The following is a 23,465-nucleotide window of genomic DNA, read 5'->3' as shown; positions in this document are numbered from 1 at the left end:
CCTCCCCATATCCTCAAGTCCATTCTCTAGTAGGTCTGCATCTTTATTCCCATCTTGCCCCTAGGTTCTTCATGACCTTTTTTTATCTTTTTATTTTTTTAGATTCCATATATATGTGTTAGCATAAGGTATTTGTTTTTCTCTTTCTGACTGACTTCACTCTGTATGACAGAGTCTAGGTCCATCCACCTCATTACAAATACCTCCATTTCATTTCTTTTTATGGCTGAGTAATATTCCATTGTATATATGTGCCACATCTTCTTTATCCATTCATCTGTCGATGGACACTTAGATTGCTTCCATGTCCTGGCTATTGTAAATAGTGCTGCAATGAACACTGTGGTACATGTCTCTTTTTGAATTATGGTTTTCTCAGGGTATATGCCCAGTAGTGGGATTGCTGGGTCGTATGGTATTTCTATTTTTATTTTTTTAAGGAACCTCCATACTGTTCTCCATAGTGGCTGTATCAATTAACATTCCCACCAACGACAGTTATTGTTAATTAAAACCATTTGTTGAATGAAATATTTTATTGGCAGCCACACATGCTGGAGTCTTTAAAGACCACATACAAAAAAATCTCATTACTCACTATTCAACTTTAGCAAAATACCAATCATTATGTCATGGACAGGACATAATCTATTTTCTTTTCAATCCATTTGTGATAGAACCTAATATAGCAGAATAGTTGAGGGTACTTGTTTTGATAGAAAATAGCCTTTGATGTGCAATAAAAGTGTTATAAATAAATCATTTCTAAATAATGTTGCCATACTCACTGGATTAGCACTGGAATTATTGTTTATATTATCCAGTATGTGATCTCTAAAATAATTCAACAACCCACATTTCCTGAAATCATCCAGGGAGGAAAAAGTGTCACAGGTGAATTATCAAAAGTAAGTTCTTTCCTTTAGAATGCTCAATATCACTAATCATTAGAGAAATGCAAATCAAAACTACAATGAGGTATCACCTCACACCAGTCAGAATGGCCATGATCAAAAAATCTACAAACAATAAATGCTGGAGAGGGTGTGGAGAAAAGGGAACCCTCATACATTATTGGTGGGAAAGTAAATTGATACAGCCACTATGGAGAACAGCATGGAGGTTCCTTAAAAAAATAAAAATAGAAATATCATATGACCCAGCAATCTCACTACTGGGCATATACCCTGAGAAAACCATAATTCAAAAAGAGTCATGTACCACAATGTTCACTGCAGCTCTATTTACAATAGCCAGGACATGGAAGCAATCTAAGTGTCCATCGACAGATGAATGGATAAAGAAGATGTGGCACATAATACAATGGAATATTACTCAGCCATAAAAAGAAACGAAATTGAGTTATTTGTAGTGAGGTGGATGGACCTAGATTCTGTCATACAGAGTGAAGTCAGTCAGAAAGAGAAAAACAAATACCGTATGCTAACACATATATATGGAATCTAAAAAAAAAAAAGTAAATGGTTATGAAGAACCTAGGGGCAGGACAGGAATAAAGATGCAGATGTAGAGAATGGGCTTGAGGACACAGGGAGGGGGTAGGGTAAGCTGGGACAAAGTGAAAGAGTGGCATGGACTTATATATACTACAAAATGTAAAATAGATATAGTGGGAAGCAGCTGCATAGCACAGGGAGATCAGCTGGGTGCTTTGTGACCACCTAGAGGGGTGGGATAGGGAGAGTGGGAGGGAGGGAGACGATACAGGGATATATGTATATGTATAACTGATTCACTTTGTTATAAAGCAGAAACTAACACACCATTGTAAAGCAATTATACTCCAATAAAGATGTTTAAAAAATAAATAAATAAAAATAAAACAGCAAAAAAAAAAGTTCTTTCCTTTAATATATAAATATTTCTAAAATATGTTAAATGCTTAGTTTCTCTCTTTTACAACCATGTTGTACAAGTTCACCTTATTTTTGGTGATATGTTTGCAGCAGCCTTATTCCTCTGGGCTTCATTCTGCTATATAAAGGACTATTGAAAGCTAGAGTTATTTGTCCACACAATCAAGGGCTCCACATTGCTATGCTTTGAAATGCCTTATGCCTACTACAGTTTTCTCTCATTTTCTCTTTCAATGCCAGTTTTTATTTCTCAGGGACACATGCCTACCTCTAAGAATTCTCCCACTCACCCTCTTATGTGGCCCTTTTAAATTAGTAATATGAGAAAAAAATATGACTGATCTTGTAAGGATTTGCTCAGAACTAAGAATGGGGAGATGCTAAATGACACAAGGAGAGGTTCCTCTGTAAGAACTGGTACTATTAATGGCAGGGATTATATAATGTTTGTTTTGGCTATAGAATTCTACCTAGTTTAGGGTTATTGACTGGGTTTGTGATAGTCATAGAGGTAAGAAGGATTTCTGGAAAAATATGCTTGCCGAAGGTTCTGCAATTTTATTAATTTTAGGACATTTGTCACTGATACATAAATATGTATTTAATTTTTCATTGTACCTGGAGGTTTTCTTCCTAGTTGCAATTCTCTTCTTGTCTACTTTTGCTGGTAGAGTTTATCCAGGGTGAAAAGGGAGGGAAAAAAGAAGCTTTTACTTGTCAGATAACTATTGATTGATTCAAATTCACTTTAAAGTTTGGTGGAAATTTGCATAATACCTGGCTTTCCAACAGTTGGATTCAGGATGCCAATGAAAAGACAACATGGCATATTTTTTGCATTCCTATTTAGTTGAAATCTCATGGTAAATTAATTAAAACTACAATTTCTTAAAGTTATAATTTTATTAAATTGAATTTTTCCCTCTACTTTGTCAATCCAAGAAGATCTTTTTGGGGACTCTCCAGGTTGCATTATATAGCATCAACTGTACTATGAGCTTCTTGAAAACAGTAATCTTATCTTTTCATGTCTGTAGTCTTAATTTCATGAGTAAATGAATATCAAGAGTTTAAGACCTTATAACACATTTCCTTGCTCTGAATAAATTGACACGTAAATTTTAAGGTAAGAACACATGGTTTTGCAGAGATTCAAATACCAAAACAGAGTAATATTAACAAAAGATAAGTCATGAACACTTTAAATTCTCTTACAACTTTCTGAATTCCTGTTGTATTTCTATTTATCTTGTAGGTTGTATTGTCTATTTTGAAGCATTTTCCTCATTATTTATACAATATCATCAACATTTACTAAATGTTGTTAAGAAGTCATCAACTAGTATGACTTTCTCTAACTTTCTCAATAATCTCTAACTCATATTTGCAATGGCAAGGTATTATATGTGCACTATTTCATTGTGGCAAAGGCATACATCTAACCAAATTTTACAAGGCCTACATTCAGGTAGTAAACTCAGACCTGAATAATAAAAAAACTGAAAATAGAACTGATAAATTACTATAAAACAAGAAACGTATAATGAGCTATTTTGATTTATAATATTCATTTCCATTTCATATAAGCAATCTATCTTAATACATTCTACAAAACCTTGCATCTGATTTATTACGTAATACATTTCACATTTGGCTGTTCTAAAATAGAAAGACAGTATTTGGGTAATGTAGCAGATCACTTCTAGGTAGCAGAGGCAAAATTTAAAAACTTTAAAGGGTCAAAAATAAAAGTACTCCTTGTTCTGTGTTATTGCCTTCAGTACTGCAATCACCATTTGTATAGTAGCAGTCATTTCATCACACTTTGGAGATTTAGAGACAGTTTGTGTACATAGGTTGATCTGCCCGCATTTATATATGTATGGATATGCTTGCGTGTGAAACCTAATTATTAAATCCAACTAATAGAATCTTCTCCTGCATTTTATATGGGTTTATGTAAATATTTATGAAACTATCTTCTAGTCTAAATATACTGCTGTTCAGTAGAAAGCAACTGTTTTGATCACATCCAACAAGCATAGGCTTTTTGCAAGTAGATCTTGCTACCTATTATGTAAAAAAGTAGAGAATAGGTCTCTAGTGTCACTACTATGAATGCCATTTTACTAAGTAGAAAATATGCCCAAGTGAGATGAATTTATTTGTGTAGCAAATAAATACACTTTAGTGGGTATAGTTTAATGTCTTATTTTATCTTTGTTACAGAGGTGTGAAGTAAGTAGGAGGGCATACTACTCCATTTTTACTTTAAAGAAACTAAAGCTCAAATGAGGTTAAGTAGCTTGGCTTATTTAAATAGCTGATCAGTAGCAGAAGGAGGGCAAAACCCCAGAACTCTAAAATTTAAGTCTTTTGCTCTTTCACGTATCAAGAGGTAGTTACAGTTGACCCTTGAACAACATGGGTTTGAGTTGTGCTGGTTCACTTATACATGGATTATTCTCAATAGTAAATACTGCAGTACTACATGATGCAGGGTTGGCTGAATCTATGGATGAGGAACTGCATATATGGAGGGCCGACAGTAAGTTACACATGAATTTTCAATAGCACTAAGGGTCTGTGCCCCAACCTTCACATTGTTCAGGGGTCAACTGTAACAATGAAAGAATGATTCAGAAACCTACTAAAGATTTAGGCCTACAATAATGTAATTCATTTCTTAGCAAAGACAGACAGAAACTTGACTGATTTTATTCCAACTACTTAATTCCTGATTATGAATTGGATAACAATTCAGTGAATTTAAAGGAGTGTTTCTTTATTTAAGATCACTCTAACTTCATTAAAAGATTTTGTATTGTCAATTCTAATAAGACTTTTTTTGTACAGTTTTGATTGCTAATTAAAAAGACTCATAAGAGAACTGGAAATTTTTATTTACCAAAGGAAATTTTAACTGAATCTCGTTTTATTTTGAAACTCTTTTAGGTTAAACACAACTACATTATTTTAATTTGAAAACATGCAGAAATTTACCTAAGTTATTATCATGAGTTGATACCAATCAGAGGATAAATAGATGTAGATATAGAGGTTAGTTGATATATATAGATAGTATATCACATACATCATATATATGCTTATAACAAGTGCTTTGTTGCTACTTTGTAACTTTTGGTGGATTAAAATTTAACTCTAGCAACAACAAAAATTTAAAAAGTCAAATAAAAACTTAGATTACTTATTCTCTCATTTTAAGGGTTGATTCTCAGAGATAGAACATATACTGAGCAAAATGATTTCTATTAGTTACACCCACTTTATTTTAGTGGTTCTCAACAAAGGGAAATTTTAGCATCCATGTGACAGTGGCAATGTCTAGAGACACTCTTGACTGTTAGTACTGGTAGGTTGCTGCTGCATGTAGTACGTAGAAGCCAGAGATGCTGCTAAACATCCTACAATACACAGGACAGTCTTCAATGTCAACAGTGTGAAGACTGAGAAACACTGGTTTATTCAAATAACTCTTATTGTGGGTTACAAGTGAGATGAATTCGCATAGCCTAAATAATTAGACAGGTTTGCTTCAGAGTCAAGGCATGACTTCTAAGCTAAACAGCTATATCCAACTATATGAAGAGTCGTTCCCTGGGAAAATAAACTGGTAATAGTTCCCTCAACACAAATACTGTCTTTTTGATGCATGAACGTATGTACTTTTTCCTTTAGGATTCAATCCAGCGTTAGTGCTTTGAGATCTTGCGCCAGCTTAGCAACACACAGACTCAAACTAGCTTTTCATTGATTTTAACATGCAGAAGTTAATTTTGAGTTTCTATGACATATGAAACCAAATATAAAATAACTATAATAAAAGGAAATAATACCCATTGAATATTTTCTCTCATTCACTTCTGATTTCTTTTATTAGTGAACGTGAAAACAGTAGCCATCTGGACTGGAAAGGAAACAATAACATTTCCCATTTCTAAAAGAAAACAGCAATAACCATAAGCCTGGAGAAATAAAATTCATCACATATTCTCCCTTATTGCTTGAGCCTAGAGACACATAGACAGGCTGACAAGTCTGAGATATGAACATAAACTTTGATTGCGATTTAAAAAAAAAAAAGTTTATTTTACTTTTTACTTCAGTTCATTAATATTTTTAATTTCCACACTACCAAAAGCACGATATTCTCCTTTTGTCAAAAACAAATTAAACCCTCAGGGAAGGAGAAACACTACCCCACGAGAAAAGGTTCCTTCCTCAGCTTGTCAAGAAAAACGTTCCTAACTACTGGAATGGTTGACAGCAAATCTCTGCCAGGTAACACACCAATTTGTGACACATTACTATTTTTGAACAGACATGTATCCTTCAGATACTATAATAAATTTTTAAACCAATTAAACTGACAAAAGCTTTTTTCAGTTTATCCCGTTGGTCCCAGAATAATGCAAATTTATTTGCTCCATTTGAGCACTTGAAACCCAATAACATACCAGGAGGACCTAAAAAACACACTAAAAGTAACCTATTACCTAATCTAGCTTTTTAAAAACTTCCATAGAACATTTTTTATGGTGCTTATTTACTGTTTTGAATAGAAGGTTAGGTGATTGCTATAGTGACAGAACTGAAAAGATGAAGCCTATGATGGATGAGGAATATACAATATGCTAATAAACAACTCATTTGCTAAATTAGCCACTAATCCTGTCCAATTTGACTCGTTCAAATCCTTGAAAAACAATCCTAATATTCAGCACTTTTTAATCCATACAAAAACTTTTAAATAAAATAGCTATAAATGGGCAAGATTATTTCATTTGAAAATGATCCACTGCACTGATGTCCACACTTGCTACTTTAAAAATAAAATGCTCATGGCCTTGCATCTTATTTCTGCCAGATAAGCTCAGACATAAAGTTTTTAATACTTTTTGTTTAATAACAAAGCTTAAAGGCATAAGTTTTTCTTGTATGTTGTTGAAACAAGACAGAATCAAAGCCTGAGGACATTTGGGGTGGGGAGATTATGGTTCTAACCACGGAAGAATGCTAAGAAGCATCAAGAATGTCACTTGTCCTCCTAGATCTCTAGAGCTCATGCCACACACTATGAAGAACAGCAAAAAATGTGTACCATACTTCTGTCCTTGCTTACTTACAGTGAATGGAGTGGAAAGGTATCATAAACAATGAGGGAAAATTTACAGTAACAATGAGCTTATGCCAAGTGCAAAATACAGGGTTCAAACTTTAAATTAATGGTAGTTTAAGGCCAAGAGAGATTAATCTGTGACATCTTAAAGAATTAGAAGAACTAAAATAGAGCTGGCCCATGAAAGGATGGCTCACTTAAAAAATAAATAAATAAATGCAAAGCATTCCAAATCACCCACTTGTCTAGATCAAGGAAGATACTATATAAACTATTTCATTCATACTCTTTTCTTTTAATTATTTCTTTTTAATGGCAAGCTTCCGAGAAACACAGGAGAAACTGGTCTTACATTCTACACACTCCTCAGGAATTCTGCTACACAAACCATTGGTCGGACACTTCATCAGATAAGGAGGCATTTCAGTACTTCCTGCTGCCCTGGGAACTACTGTGAATGTTTATGCTGGTCTTAGATACTTTATTGACTGAGCAAGAGACTGCAAATGCTCTAAAACTGAGGATCCACTGTAGGAGAAGAAGTAGAACTGTGAGAGGGACAGCAGCACCCAGCAGAAGCAGGGGAGGCCCACAGTGGGCCTGTGAGAGCTGTCACCTGGCCAGCACCCATTCGCGTTCCTTTCAGCACAGGAACATTAAGGAACATAAGAACAGAATATTGGTAGAATAAATCTTCAATATGGTGTTGGCAGATTTCACTAAAATTATGGTCATTTGTTTCAATTTTATAATGTGGGGCTTTAGTGAGGCTTAATTTCATACTCTTCCTTATTAATCATGGTTTTCTTTTCCATAGTTGTGTCTCTACAATGTAAGTGCTGGGAAACTCTCAAAAAAAACTTCTAAGAAGGTAAATAATCCTCCCTACTTCTAGCCACCAGCAAGCTTTTTACGTATCTAAATTTCATATTCAAAATAGAGTGTTGTGTCTGAAGTAGCTTATACAGATATATAATGGTATAATGAGACAAATGTATCTTTAAAGCAGGTGGTCCATTTGAGAAAAAATTTATTATATACAAGTTAGTATATAGAAATAAGGGACACTGATTTGCCTCACTGGAGCTTCCTATATTTAAAGCTAAGATTAAGTTGCATTTTTTCACTCCTATAGGGTTACAGTATATTTTGTCTTATAACCATTTTTCAGAGAAGGATCACTGGATTAATACATTTTTGCATAGCAACAGTATAAACTGCTCTGATAAATCATTGCAACACTAAATATTAATTCAAAATCAAACTGAAAGTTGCAAGGACTGACTTGTCCTCTGTCCATAATCATACAATTCTGGGAAAATGTGAGACAATTTTGAGAGCTCTTATGATTGGCATGAAACATAGTTTGGCATATAAATATAAAAATGGAAAATATAACGACAATAAGAATACCATTTCACTAGTTTAAATCAGTGAGTGAAATACCGATTGCTCAGTAATGGAATTGAGACAATTAGCTAGTTCTTGGCCACAAAAATGAAGCTGTATTTCTTTGGCATGCTTCGCAGCAAAATTAAGATTAATCCAAAGTAGAAATGAAATAAATAAACACTAAAATAGCAAAAGAAAAGTGAGTTAGTATAGAATCTTGAAATGGGGAAATTCTTTCTAAACATGGCATGAAAACCAGAAAAAATAGAGGAAGCAACTAGTAAATTTAACAGAAAAAATTCTGAGTAGCAAAATACATTATAAACTTGAAAAACAGACAAAAATCTCTTGATGTTCTTAAAATACACATATTTTAATGTTTAAGAGCTTGTACAACTCAGTAAGAATTTTTAAAAATCCTACTGAAAAATGGGCAAGTGACTTAAGGCAAATATTAGCAGACTTAAAGGGATACATGGACAGCAATGCAATAATAGTAAGGGACTCTAATACCCCACTTTCGTCAATGAATAGATCATCTAGACAGAAAATCAGTATGAAAACATTGGCCTTAAATGACATGTTAGACCAGATGAACTTAACAGGTATATATACAGAATATTTCACACCAAAGCAACAGAATACACATTCTTCTCAAGTGCACATGGAACATTCTCTAGAATACATTATGTGTTAGACCACAAACAAGCCTTAATAAATTTAAGACTGAAACCATATCAAGCATGTTTTTTGACCATAATAGTATCAGACTAGAAATTAATTACAGGAAGAAAACTGGAAAATTCACAAATATGTGGAGATTAAACATGCTACTGAACAACCAATGGGTCTAAGTACAAATCAAAAGAGAAATAAAAAAATACTTCGAGACAAATGAAAATGGAAATGGCAATGTACTAGCATTTATGGGATGCAGCAAAACAGTTCCAAGAGCAAATTTCATAGTGATAAATGCCTACATAAAGAAACAACAAAAATCTCAAATAAACAACCTAACTTTACACCCCAAGGAAGTAGAAAAAGAAGAACAAACGAAGACCAAAATTAGTAGAAAGAAGTACATAACAAAGATCAGAGTGGAAATAAAGTAAATAAAGACTAAAAAGACAACAGAAAAGATCAATAAAAGAGTTGGTTCTTTGCAAAGGTAAAAGAAACTGATGAATCTTTAGTTAGACTCATTTTGAAAAAGGAGAAGGCTACTAACACACCATTGTAAAGCAATTATACTCCAATAAAGATGTTTAAAAAAAAAAAAAAGTAAAAGGAGAAGGCTCAAAATCAGAAATGAAAGAGGACATATCACAACTGATACCACAGAAATACAAAGGATCATAAGAGACTACTATGACCAATTATATATTAACAAATTGGACAACCTATAAGCAGATAAATTTTTAGAAACATACAACCTACAAAAGACTAAGTTGTAGAGAAATAGAAAATCTGAACAGACTGATTACTAGTAAGGAGATTGAATGACAAACTTACCAACAAAAGTCCAGGACCAGATGGCTTAAATAGTGAACTCTACTGAATATTTAAAGAAAAATTCATATCCATACTTAGGAAACACTTCCAAAAAAATTGAAGGGGAGGAAACTTTTCCAAATTCATTATATGAGACCAACATTACCCTTATACCAAAACCAGACAAGGATGCCACAGGAAAATAAAATAAAATTACAAGCCAATGTCCCTGATGAACATAAGTGCAAAAATCCTCAAAATATTAGCAAACCAAATTCAACAATACATTAAAAGGATCATACACCATGATCAAGTGAGATTTATTCCAGGGATGCAAGGATGATTCAACATATGCAAATTATTCATTGTGATATGCCACATTAAAATGAAGGATAAAAATCATATCATCACCTCAATCGATGCAGAAAAAGCACTAGACAAAATTCAACATCCATTCATGATATAAATCTCAACAAAGTGGATATAGAGGGAACATATCTCAATGTAATAAAGGCCATATATAAAAGGCAGACCAAGCATTGATAAGAGGGAGCACAGAACCAAAAATAATAAAGACCATATATAACAAGTCCACAGGTAACATCACACTCAATGATAAAAAACACAAAGCTGTTCCTCTAAGATCAGCAACAAGATAAGGATGCCTACTCTCACCACTTTTATTCAACATAGTATTGGAAATCCTAGATCAATTAGGCAAGAAAAATGAAAAAGCATTCAAATTAGAAAGCAAGAGGGAAAACTGTCACTATTTACAGATGACATGAAACTATATATAGAAAAACCTAAAGACTCCACCCAAACACACACATACACACACACAAACCTGTTAGTAAAACTGCAGGATACAAAGTTAATATACAAAAATCTGTTGCATTTTAATATACTAATAATGAACTAGCAGAAAGAGATTAAGAAAATAATTCCATTTGTAATTTTATCAAAAAGAGTAGCATGCTTAGGAACAACTTTAACCAAAGAGGTAAAAGACCTGTGTACTGAAAACTATAACACAATGTTGAAGGAAAATGAAGACAATACAAATAAATAGAAAATTATTCTGTGCTCATGAATTGGAAGAATTAATATTGTTAAAATGCCCGTACTACCCAAAGCAACATACAGATTCAATGCAATCCTTATCAAAATTCCATGGCATTTTTCACAGAAATAGAACAAATAAACTAAAATTTGTATGGAGCCACTAAAGACCCTGGGAACCCAAAGCAATCTTTAGAAAGAAGAGCAAAGCTGGAGACATCGTGTTCCCTGATTTCAAATTATATTACAAAGCTATAGTAATCTGAGCACTATGATATTTGGCATAAAAACACACACATAGATCAATGGTACAGAATAGAGAGTCCAGAATAAACCCATCCATATATGATCAATTAACTTATGACAAAGGAACCAACAATATACAATGAAGAAAGGGCAGAATCTTGAATAAATGGTGTTGGGAAAACTGGACAGCTACACACAAAAGAATAAAACTTGACCATTATTTTACACCACACACAAAAGTTAACTCAAAATAGATTGAAGACTTGAACCCTGAAACCATAAAATTCTTAAAGGAAAACAGGCAGTAAGCCTCACGACATCAGTCTTGGTAATGAGTTTTTGGATTTGACCCCAAAAGCCAAGGTAACAAAAAAAAACAAGTGAGACTACCTCTATCTAAAAAGATACGGCACAGAAATAGAAACCATCAACAAAATGAAAAGGCAACCTATGGAATGGGAGAAAGTCTTTCCAAATCATATATCTGACAAGGGGTTAATGTTCAAAATATATAAAGAACTTTTACAACTCAACAGCAAAAAAGCAATCTGATTAAAAAATGGGCAGAGGATCGGAATAGACATTTTTTTCCCAAAGAAAATATACAGATAGCCAACAGATACATGAAAAATTCTTCAACATCGCTAATCATCAGGAAAATGCAAATCAAAACCACAATGAGGTATCACCCAATACCTATCAGAATGGCTATTATCAAAAAGATAAAAGTAAGTATTGGTGAGGATGTGGAGAAAAGGGAATCCTGGTTCACTGTTGGTGGGAATGTAAATTGGTATGCCACTAAGGAAAACAGTATGGAAATTGCAAAAAAGTTAAAGATAAAACTATCATATGATCCAGCATTTCCACTTCTGTGTATGTATCTTAAGAAAATAAAATGCTAATCCAAAATGACATCAGCACCGCCATGTTCACTGCATCATTATTTACAATAGCCAAGGCATGGAAACAACCTAAGTGTCCATCAAATGGATGAATGGATAAATAAATGTGGTGTGTGTGTGTGTGCGTGCACGCGTGTGTGTGTGCATAAATATATAAAAATAAATAAATATAAATATATGGTGGAATATTATTCAGCTATAAATAAAGAATGAAATCTTGCCATCTGCAACAATATGGATGGATCTCGAGGGCACTATGCTAACTGAAATAAGAGATAAACTGTTTTAGTTCATTTCTAGAATCAAAGAACGAACACCTGTTTCAGATAAAACTAAAAAAGATGGAATATATATTAAAGCCATGAAAATTCTCAACTTACAGATACTTAATATGTAGATGAAGAATAGAATGCATCACATTACTATAAGAATGTATTTATTTGTAACAATGAGCACTTTCACCTCAGCATGAAAAAGAACATATTTTCAAAATCCCATTCCAAACAGATATTAAGCGGAGACATGAATAAAATGAAACAATTTCATAATCAAATCAGTGCTAATAAACTTCTTAATGAGTTTATCTTTCAAAGAAAGAATGCATTAAGCTCACTCATTTTGTTTACATCATTTTGGTGGCCGTTTCAACCACAGTCTTGTAACTTCAGCTTTGAAAATAACAGAAATGGAAAGAAAGATTTTAAGCAAAAGTGCCTTGTGATTCCAAGGGAAAGTTTACCACGGATGTGGAGCAGTGGCACTTATTCCATAACTCAGTCCTGCAAGCCTTGGACAATTTAGGGAATGATGGGAAGAATGAGCCAGTTTTCTGTGCAGTAGATGGAAGCAACTATACTTGGTGTGGTAACCCCCCCCCCCCCCATTTGGATTATCAGACACTCCATTTATAAGAAGAACATTGGAACATAAAAACTATTTGATATTTCTGGCTGTAATACTCTCATGGTAAAAAGTGTATATTTGTAAGACTCAAAAAATAATTTTAAAAAACTGGTAGTGAAAGACTTGAAACGAAAGATCCAATTTTTCTCTAAGTCAATCTTGAGTAAAAATTCTAATCATTCCTAACTTCTCAGAAAATACCCTCCTTAAAATTTCCTTACATACCTATGGTGAATTGAGCATTGGTGTTAAACCATCAGCAGTTTAAGGAATTCTGCTCTTTTCTATTATGGAAGCTTGAGAGATAATAGCATATGTTTTACAAACATAAAATTCACCTTTAGTATGTCAAAGAATAGATGTAAGTATAAAAGAAATACTTGAGCTCTCCATTGGCACTCTGTAAAGAAAGTACACCAAAATATTTTCCTTTTAAAAGAAAATGACATTGCAAGCATGAAAAGGAAACAAAAAGATCAACAGTGGAGATAAAAACACCATCATGCTGTCAGGATGTTCACTCTCAAGTCTGCATGAGCTTTGGTGAGAATTTAAGATGACATCTTGTAACTATTTACCGAGATAAAAAGACAGGGTGAGGTTGAGACTTTTTATCCAAAATAGATCATTAGAATTGAAAATAATTTTGGTAATAATTACACATAGACTCATTTCACAGAGGAGAAAACTGAGACATAGAGGCTTTAATTTGTCTGTCAAACGTCACAGGAAAGTCCATAGTAGAGCTGACCTACAGCTCGAGCTCAAGGATCATGAAGGCACTCCTAGAGCACAAAATCATTTTCATAGTCATATTTTTTCAAAGCAAGAATAAGTCATCTGGTGGTTTAAGGTCTTGTTTACTTAAGGATATGAAGGCAAAACCCTTAAATCAAGACAAACAGAGAAAATCTAGGCAGTGTACTAAGCATATATAGAATGACTATGCATTGTTTTGAATTAGGTGATTGGGGTAACTTGGAAAAATTAACAGCATCTCCATACATGACTCTTACTCCCATACAAATAATTCCCTATTGAGAAATCTGGCTTCATTTGCTACATTAAAACAGCGGGGAGAAGTGGCTGGGAAGTTGCAACAGAGGATTATAAAATATTCTCCAAGAATATATCTAAGATTCTACTTATTAAATTTAAAAATTGTATATGCTACATGGTCAGAATAAACACTGTAAAATAATAATAGCATAAAATAAATCCCCTAAAATGATACTCCTAAATGTGACAAATGGAGAAGGGAAAATTAAGGACTATACTATTTTTAACGAGGAAAAAATAGTCTTACTTCTTAATAGGAATCAATCAGAACAAAACCATGCCGCAGTAAAACTTGAATTGTGTCTTTATTCTCCAGGAAACACATGTTTAGCCACCAGAAACTTGTTCTGTTTTCCACTATCAGAGCAGAATTTGACCTCGATATTCTAGACTTGGCAAGCAAATAGGAAAAGGCTATGTTTTGATAAAAGGCAAGTGAGACTACTAAGAAAAAGGTAAAAGTACAACTTCACTAATGTATTTTTAAGTCTGACTTTAGGATTCTGGAATGATGATGCCATGTGTTTCAATTCTCCACAATAGAGTTTTTAAAGAGATGGACATTGGGGTGTCACGAGTTCTTGCTAAAACCTCAGCTGTTTGCCACTCAGGTCATTTCTGTGTTCATTAGAAGGGTGCATTAATCTAATTAGTGTTAAGAATTATGGTACTGAACCATTTTAATGCACTGGAATGTGGAATGAAAAGTCATCAGCAAAGGCACAGAAAACAAAATATGCGACCTTATATAACATTTTGAGTTGTGAATACTAAAGACTTTTGGATGTATAATTTAAAAAGTGGTTTTGCTTATTTCTGAAGTAAGGTATGCATGAATGTTCCTGAGGGAGACTTGCCAGTATACTAATACCCTTATGTTTTAACATAGTCCCTTTACCCAGGTTTCTTGATTTCCTTTTCAGGATAGAAAGTATTTGCAATTATTCAGATACATGTTGATAGGACAAAATGTCCACATTTTCTTTTTTTTTTCCAAGAAGAGGAAATATTTGAGAAGTTTTTCTGTGGCAAATACTTTTGTGAAAATTAATGACAAATTGAAGGACTTAAATAACTGGAAGTTTTATTCTAAGTCTTTTCTAGCAGGAGACAATTTTAGAGAAGCAGATGACTTTAGGAGAATCAGACAAGAGCAGAGACAGAACCCAACCTGTCCAGTGTTGAGTCCTGTAGCAACTACGTAGCTACCTAAGTATGAAACATGATTTACTGACTTGTCAAATTTTTGGTAAGGAAAATAAATCCTATGTTATGGTTAGGAACTGCTTGCACATCTATTTAACAGAGCACTGATGTGTCATAGATACCAAGAAAACATTATCCTAGAATTAATCTTCTATTATGATCTTTCTCAGAAACCTCCTCGGTTATCTCCGTTCCATCTTACATCAAAAAAGTCCTCACTCTCAGAGATCAATACGGTAAAAATGCAATTGCCACGGACACGTAGCAAGCCTTTATGTGTTTTCAATATCTAGGAACTGGTACACATATGCAGGATAGAAGGGTATCTCAGAAACTAGGATAGAGGCTGGGGTGGGTAGCCATTGGCAGGACAGTATACAAGTCTCCATATTTAGTCCTATTAGCAGAGTCCCAGCCCCTTAAAGCCCACCCACCTTGCCGCCTACCATTGTTCAGTACCTACAACAAGATGCTATAATTTTCTTTAAGCATGCTTTTTAGAAATCATTTTAAGTGTCTACATGGGCTACTGTAAAATTTTACATAATAACTAAGCATGTAAAACAAGATCACATAAAAATTCAAAGCAATTTTGATGGTTATGGTAAAAAAGATAAAGACGTGTCAAAAATACAAGTGCATATGTATGACACCATACATGCCTGAAAATTGAAAATTAGTGGTCCTTTTGGGGATACTGCCTTCAACATGTTATTAATAGAACTATATTACTAGGTAGAAAGAAGATTTAAATGAATAAACAAAATATAAATATTTGAGAGGACTTAGTATAATTAGAAATAGATATAGACAAAGCAACATATTCTGTGCCAATGACAAAACAGAATAGGTTAACATATTTGACAGTAAATTAATATTTGAGAATGGTGATAAGCAAAAGTATATAAGATCACTTACAAAAGTCTATGCTTAATTTTTCAGGAAACTTAAACATACCGTAAGGTATTGCCTTTCTTCAACCTCAATCATCTTATTACCTTTTCACATTTCCTGTTCCTCCCTTATTTCTGAAATTGTGAAAGACAACTTCTACCATATACATCCCACTAGCAAAAAATTGTAAAACAATTCAGCATGACTAGAAAATAGAAATAATATATGGAAAGACATTTTCATACGCCTCAGCATGTTTGTGGCAACTTTTTAAGGCATTTATCTTTTTTGATACTAGAGTTTGTATTGCAGGAGTGATTTTCAGGCTGGGACAGAGTGGAAATGATTGTCTAAGAGTCCCTCTGAAAAACACAGGGAGAGGGATGAGAAGGGGAGGGGCATCAGCTGCCAATTGTAGAGTTTTCCTGATATCACTTGATACTTGTTGGACAGTAAGTCTGGTATTCTGAGTACCCAAGACAGAGGAAGTAACATACAACAACAAATGGAACAATGAACAGGGAGTTTTAAAAATCCATAAAAAACTACTAGGGTAGTGGTTCCTATTTTTTACGAACACCTGGAGAAGTACTGCTTGACTTAGGACAGCAGGCAAGAAATCAAGCAGGGGATGCCATGCTTAATTAACCACAAAAGGTTCTTTCAAAATATTGAATATTAGTACTAAGATAGATAATTTCAGTAGATTTACTAGAATCCCTATTTAAATTATTTTCATAAAAGCATTTATTAATATATGTTAGATGAGAGTGACTTAAATAAAAAAGTAGATAATGTACCTTTCCACTAAAAGGACACTTCTGCATATAGTCTAGTTACTGACACTAGTAGAATCCAACTAAGGATTGTTATTAGCAAACGTGCAAGCCCTATGCCATCCTGAGAAGCAAACTACTAATATGACAATTTTTGCTCAATGCTAAGGAAGTATGTTTAATAACTAATTCTCCCAAAATGGAATGTGCTGCCTTGAGAAGGTTTTTTTGAACTCCAATCCTGAAGATGAAGTTAGGTGAGAGGAATGAGGAGATACAAAATTAATGGAAGTTGTTGAAGGGATGTGCCACTCAAGTCAGACTGAATTGCAGATGTAATGACTCTGATTCTTAGAAGTTGAATCAACATTATAGAGGTAGATTTTAATGTCCCGCAACCGTTTTTTGGGAGACTTTTATGATTGACATGAAATATGATGAGGTGTAATTTGTTGTGCTCCCTTCCATGGTAGTGGACTTAAATCCTTTTAGTTCCAGGTAATTGTATACAATTATTTTTGATCCCCACTCCTGTGTGTGAAGAAAGGAGGTTATGTTTAATTAATTAGTTGTTGTAGAAATGATGCTAGTTGGCATGTTCGTGGCATTTAAATTATTACATCTCTTAAAAAGTTAAACTGAAAAAAAAAATGTTAAACTGAGCTAGCACATGGAAGCTTCCACAGTATAAGACAAAACAAAACAAAATAGGCATAGGAGGGGGTGTTGCTTCAGGTCAATTCAAAGAGTAAAAAATTGAACAAAGATTACTCTGAATACCCTACCAAAATACAATCATCTAAGACATGGAGACTCTTTTTAACTTAAGAAAAAGGAAATGATTATTTTATGGTCCTTAATATGGATCTTACCTAAGGACAGTTAAGATTAAAGAACTAAAAGCATTATTACAAGAATACTGTTCATTTTTCAACTGGAAAGTGTAGCATTTTAAATTTAGATATTCGTCTTGTATCTTTTCCCTTCTTCATGTTGTTTGATTCTAAAGATATTTGGTAAGTGAATAATAGTTGATTTTTATTAAATATTTTAGTACAGATTTTCCCAAGGCTTTTATTTTGGGAGCCTTTGTTACCTGCTATGACAACCACGTAAGTAGTACCTCAGATTATTTGGTGACAGGGGAAAACTATTTTAAAGTCAAAAATAATATTGCCAAAATATACCTTTGGAAACATGACTCCAGATTTCAAAATTACATACATACTACGATGCCCATTTTCACAAGAACCATTTGATTAGTTTGAGCAGGTTTTAGGCTGCTGTAACAAACCAAAACCAAAAACCAAAAACAAAACGAAAAACAAGAACTCAGTGGCTTAAATAATTTACTTCTTGTTCTTATACACTGGCTCTGGAACTAGGAGTCTTGCCATAGCAGGTTTCTTCCATTGGGTGACTCAGAGATCCAGGATGATTTACTACTGTGGCTCTGTTACCTCAAACTGATGTCTCTTCTGTAGAGGCAGAGAGAGACTAGAAAGTACACACGGTCTTTTCACCTCCTCTACCCCAAAGTGATACACTTCTCTTCCAGTTTTCACTGGCCAGAAATAATCAAACGGCCCCACCTCACCATAAGGTAGAGGGAAAATATCATCTCCCTGTTACTCAAGAATGAAAGGAAACCCAAATACTGATGGGCACTAATGATGCCTCTCATACTGTCCAATAACCTGGTATCCTAGCAAGGTGAAGGGAAAAAATGAAAGGCCTAAAACAAACATTGAGAACTTTAGTCGGCACCAATTTTAAAAATAAATAAAAGCACCACAATTACACAGAATACATAAAATGACAGTCCTTGAACTCAATCACATCATTTTTATACTACCTAACCTCTATCAGATTGTTTGCACAAATAAGTTACTCAGTAAGATGTGAGAGATGAATAAATGAATTGATGAGAGTATGATTCCTTTCTTTGGTCCCTGAACATATAATTTATGTTCACATCATGACAATTTTCATCACAATAGCAAGCTAACATTGAAGATAATTTTAATACCTGTATATTTTCATAAAATTGACAAACTATTTATTTAATTTTTACTTTTCATTGAAGTATAGTTGATATACACAAACAACCCAATTAAAAAATGGGTACAAGAACCAAATAGACATTTTTCCAAAAAGGAAACGCAGATTGCTAACAGGCACATGAAAAGATGCTCAACATTGCTAGCCATCAGGGAAATGTAAATCGAAACCATAGTGAGATATCACCTCACAGCTGTTGGAATGGCTGTCAGCCGAAAGAACACATTTAACAAATGTAGGCAAGGATGTGGAGAAATGGAAACCCTCATACACTGATGGTAGGAATGTAAATTGGTATAAGCACTGTAGAAAACAGTATGAAGGCTTCTCAAAAAACTAAAAATAGAACTCTCATATGACCCAGCAATTCCACTCCTAGGTATATATTCAGAAAAAAAAAAAACAAGTACACTAATTCAAAAAGATACATGCACCCCAATTTTCACAGCAGCTTTATTTATAATTGCAAAGATATGGAAGCAACCTAAGTTTCCATCAACAGATGAATGGATAAAGAAGCTGTGGTATACATTGACAATGGAATACTACCCAGCCATAAAAATGAATGAAATTTTGCCATTTGAAGCAACATGGATGGACTTAACAGGTATTATGCTGAGTGGAATAAATCAGAGGAAGACAAATACTGAATGATATCATTTATATGTGGAATCTAAAATATATAGTGAACTAGTGAATATAACAAAAAAGAAGCAGACTCACAGATACAGAGAGCAAACCAGTAGTCACCAATGGGGAGAGGGAAGGGGGAGGGGCAATATAGGGGTAGGAGATTAAGAGGTACAAACTATTAGGTATAAAATAAGCTATAAGGATATATTGTACAACAGGGGAATATAGCCAATATTTTATAATAACTATAAATGGAGAATAACAAAATATTTATGTATGTTTCCTAATTCAAAACTATGAGGTAGGCATATGTGTGTGGTTTGTTCCCTTCGTTTTTAAATACAACTTAAGACCCTTAGAAAACACATAGTATTTTAACACCAAACATTGAATTCTTGATGAGGGAATACTTTACAACATACGGATATTTTGGTATATGTCCAAGAAATATTTTTAAACCCTCTATATTAGAGACTGCACTCAATTCTTAGAAAATGCAATACTCAGTTGAATAATTTATATCATTTGAAAGAAATTCCATGACTAATACTAAGCACATGAATGTAATCTGCAGGTTGTCTGTAATACTATTTAAAAAATCAGGATGGCCAAACCTACATAAAATTTGCATTAAAAAACTGAGAACATGAATGAGTGAATGAAACATCCATTAATCACCATAGTCCAACTACAGAAGGGTTATGTGGGTTTCCACTACGTAGATTCTGTTTTGATTATTAATGACATGAATATGTATGTATGTGTATAAATATAAATATATATATGATAGATATAGATATGATATAAAAGATAGATATATATTATATAATACATACATGCAAATGTACAACTTGGGCATAGACTGTGACAATTTTCCCACCCTTGGATTTAAAGTAAGCAGGTTTTTCATCTTCTCAAATACCTATAAAGTACAAAAGACTAAATCTCATGTTAACCACTTACGTATTACTTTTCTTAAGGACTGCAAACCAGGGGTGCTACTCCAATATATGTAGAACTGGATATTATTAAAAGCATACTGGGGTAAATGTTCTTCGGGAAGACATCTCAGGGACGTCTTCGGCATCCTAGAAATAGACTGAAATCTCAGCATCACGACTAAGTGATTGTAGATGAACTAACTAACCCCTCTGACCCTTAGTCTCCTCAGCTCTGAAATGCTGAACAAAATGCATGCCTCAGAGTATGATTGGAAGGTAGAACTGAGACTACATACATTAAAAAAAGCACCTAGCAAAGCACCTGATACACAGTGAATCCTTAAAAATATTAATTCCCTTCAACTGTACATAATTGTGCATGTGTTATTAGTTTGACCTCTTAAAAGGTCCAAACTCCAGGTGCAGAAAATAAAATTTATGAATTGGAACAGATTGCTGCAATTGCACACACAGGTACAAAATTCAGTGACTCATAAGCATTAAACACATTATTTTATGTAAGTGGAAAAATGCTGCAATAAGGCTTTCTGTAAATATTTTCAACTTCAACGTGGACTGTATTAGCTCTTCATATGGAAGTGAATTTTTATTGCTGGCATTTAGTTCCAGAATAAATATTATTTTTTTAAGCTTGAGAATTATATGATAATGAATAGAATATATTTCAATTTCTTTGTAATAGTTGCATATTATCATTTACATTTCAATACTATTCTAGTTTGAATTTTACATTTATTTTCTTTTCACTGAATTGTACTCTAAAAACACAGTTTTCTAGACTGTATCAATATTACCTGAAATAAATTCAGAATTATATATCAATCATCCTCCACGTTCGAGTCATTTTTTTCCTACTAAAACTCATAATTGGATAGAAGCAAACAATATAGAAATTAAGTGTTAGGTTTGAGCTTTATAGTATGGTGCATACACACACGTGAGACCCTAAATCAGTTAGTCAATTGAAAATATTTCTTGAGGAACTACTAAACACAGAGCAATATGTAAGGTATGCTGTATAAATGTCACAAGAGGGCATTCCTACCTCATTTAACAAGCTTGCAAAATTGCTAAGTAGAAAATATGCACGCAATACAAGAACCTTAGAACACAAGACAGTACAAGTTAAAGTGCTAAACTTTGTTATCCTGAAAATAAAGAGTTCAGGGAGGTGGGGAATCAAACCACAATATTTAAAGCAATGAAGAATTTCAGGAGAAAATGGGAGCTGGAATTGAACTTGGCCTTGAGAGATGAATAGAATATGGGTGTATAGGCAGACAAGGAAGACCACTCCATTCACAGAAGTTGACATAATGACGATGGGGGCTATGAGAGGAAAGAACTTAGCTTTGAGTTTCTTGGTATGTGTTCAAGGAAGACTGCTTTTGAATAAGTGTGGCAGAACTCAATTATCACGTATATAACAGATCAGGGGAAAAAACCCTTATAGGCAATATGGCAGGATACAGAAGTGTGAGGATAAGTGCTGTTTTCAATCAATCATCTGTCTGTTTTATGAAATGGATTAGAAATGAGATAAATTAGAAGATAAGAAGAATACCCAGAAGATAACTGTGATGATGAGAATTGCAAGAACACACTGTCAGCTTAAATGAATTAGGCAGGTAGAGTTCAGAGAAAAAGGATAATTACAGGAGGCATGTCCAGATCCCACATATGCAACTAAGAGAAGGTTTAGGATGGGGAAAAATCCAGGAAACATTGAGATTATGAAATCCTGTATCCCAGTTTTCATCATAATAAATCAAATGCTTAAGCAAAGCTCTCTATTTGCAGAAAGTGCTCAAGGGATAGGAGGTTAACCCTCATCCTCATGAGAATGAATAGTGTCAACTTTGTTACTGTTTGGCAGAAGGTATAGACTGGATATGGCCTGAAGTAGCACAGAAAAGTCATGATAAGATGACCAGAAGATACTAGTTTGGAAACCCTGAGAAGAATTTGGGAGCAACAGGTCATACACAATAACAAAGACACGTGGAACTCTCACCACCCTCCCATTCTAACCTAGGCAATATCCGATTATTAGTAAAGAATGATGTATAAGACTGTACTTCTGCAATGCAGCTAGTTAAAATTTCATAGTACTCTTGGCTGAGTATTATAGAAAGGGTGACTCTAGAAATCAGAAAAGTTGTGGACTCCCATATTATGCAAGAATAAGAATCCAAACCAGAGCATTATTGAGAAAAACTAAATAAGATAAAATATGAGATAAACAATGTTTTATAATCTTGCATACATTCAGAACATAGTAGGAAACCAATACATGAATTTGATTGTGAGCAACATTTCTATAATATTTGGAGGGAAAAAAGAGAGACTGGGTGGAGTGTAAAATGAATATATAAGCTGATGTTTGGGAAAATACAACTTATAGAAAAACTTCTACCTCAACCAGTCATCTTTTTAACTAAAGAATCTCTCTTCCCCATGCCTATAATATATGTACCAGGCAAATACCATACAAATTTTAAGAGTTTTCATGTTGAAAAATGCAGTGCATTCAGTGTATTTCTAGTTCCATAATATGTAAACTATAATATCGACAATGTAGAAATGAAAATCTTTTAAAAAATTCAGCTATCATACTCAGCTCCTCTGTGATTTTTATTTTGCTGTTGCATTTGATCTATTTTAAAAGAAAAATTTTCAAATTGATACTCTCTGCATCTTACCTGAATAATTATTTTTCCTATCTCAGACTGTTTTGGTGGTGATTTTTGTTTCCTTAAGAAACAAATGCTACCCCTCCTTGGAATATTCTCCTGCCCCATGAAGTTGAATCTTCAAGAAGTATCTGGACTTAACAGATCATCCCATATGGGTTAAGA

The 23,465-nt window shown here is 33.7% G+C and overlaps 1 protein-coding gene across 1 annotated transcript in view; it reads right to left on the bottom strand.

Moving 5' to 3' along the window:
* Window positions 1-23,465, bottom strand: part of PTPRD (protein tyrosine phosphatase receptor type D) — a 2,174,486-nt gene that overhangs the window by 1,318,709 nt on the left and 832,312 nt on the right. The gene's annotated exons all lie outside the window — the stretch shown is intronic.

The sequence above is a fragment of the Balaenoptera musculus genome, chromosome 6 (assembly GCF_009873245.2).
Source record: "Balaenoptera musculus isolate JJ_BM4_2016_0621 chromosome 6, mBalMus1.pri.v3, whole genome shotgun sequence".
NCBI lineage: Eukaryota > Metazoa > Chordata > Mammalia > Artiodactyla > Balaenopteridae > Balaenoptera > Balaenoptera musculus.
The sequence above is the reverse complement of the archived record's forward strand: the minus strand, read 5'-3'. Positions and strand labels throughout refer to the sequence as shown.